Source organism: Mauremys reevesii, unplaced genomic scaffold, assembly GCF_016161935.1.
Source record: "Mauremys reevesii isolate NIE-2019 unplaced genomic scaffold, ASM1616193v1 Contig118, whole genome shotgun sequence".
Classification (NCBI taxonomy): Eukaryota; Metazoa; Chordata; order Testudines; family Geoemydidae; genus Mauremys; species Mauremys reevesii.
This window is the reverse complement of record NW_024100736.1, coordinates 163,600-164,810: the sequence shown is the minus strand read 5'-3', so window position 1 is coordinate 164,810 and position 1,211 is coordinate 163,600. Positions and strand designations below refer to the sequence as shown.

The window sequence follows — 1,211 nt, the reverse complement described above, 5'->3', positions numbered from 1 at the left end:
CCCTGCAGCTCCCAGCGTTGATGCGTTCCCACTTGGCGCGGCGGTTCTGCAACCAGATCTTGACCTGTACCTTGCTGAGCTTGAGGGCGTGAGCGATCTGCGAGCGCTCCGTCAGGCTCAGGTACTTCTTGCAGTGGAATTCCTTCTCCAGCTCCAGCAGCTGCTCGCTCGTGAAAGCCGTGCGGCTTTTTTTTTTTTTTTTTTTTCCCTTTTTCTTTCCCCCCTTCTTCTTTTCCTCTTCCGGCCGCTCGACGCTGGGACTTCAGGCGCGTCCTTCTTTTTCTTTTTATCAATTCAGGCCACCAACACTATCTTCATTCAAGATTGGCAACAGTGGTACTAGTACTTATCTTGTTTTAGTTCTGTTTGCCTTCTTGATAGTTCACGATTTGTCTTCTAGTGACTTCAGTTATGGGTTTAGTTCTCTTTGCATTTCATTCATTTCCTTTGCCTCAGCCTTCTCATACTTTCCTCTCCTTCTCCTAGTGATAACCAGTACAATAATTCCAGCAACAATTGCTAGTACCACCACTACAATGACTGCAATAACACCAGCAGTCAGACGTTTCATGGAAAACTCTGGGGGCTTTTCATCAACATAGTAGATTAGAGCTTGATCAAATTTTAGAGGTTCTTCACTGATGTTTATCTGTAGTGTGAGTCACCTTTGACATCTTTTTCAAAGTAGTAAGCCACGTCAGATATATCCACACTCTTGGCAGACTTCTGGGAAACATTTTGTTTCAGTTCAATAGTGATATAAGGTTTTTCATACACAACATCAGTTATATACTCTGGATTCAGCGAGTAACGCTCCTTAAATTCATTTTTGATGATTACCTTCAAAAGAGAAGCATCCACAGCTGTACTTCTCTCACTGTGTTTTGTTTCAATGATGATCCAGCTTGTTCTGACTAGTTCACTGCACTGCAAGTCTGTATCACATCGGGGTCACCATTTGTTGCATCGCAAGAGCAGGAACGAAGTCCAAGCAGTGAGAGAGAGTGTGTGTGTATGCATCCATCTTTATTCATTCCCAGCATGCTCTTATATACAACATGATAAGCAATCACAATTGCTAATTAGTTAATTAAACCCACACAGCCACAGCTGTAACTCATAGGGTAATTATCATTCTACACACCTGTCTACCTATTCACAATTAGCTGGCCAATGAGAACAAGCCCAAAGCCAGCCCTTCACACACAATT

The 1,211-nt window shown here is 43.1% G+C and overlaps 1 pseudogene; it reads right to left on the bottom strand.

Moving 5' to 3' along the window:
- Positions 1 to 224: 224 nt before the first annotated feature.
- Positions 225 to 951, bottom strand: LOC120392828 (annotated as a pseudogene).
- Positions 952 to 1,211: the final 260 nt, after the last annotated feature.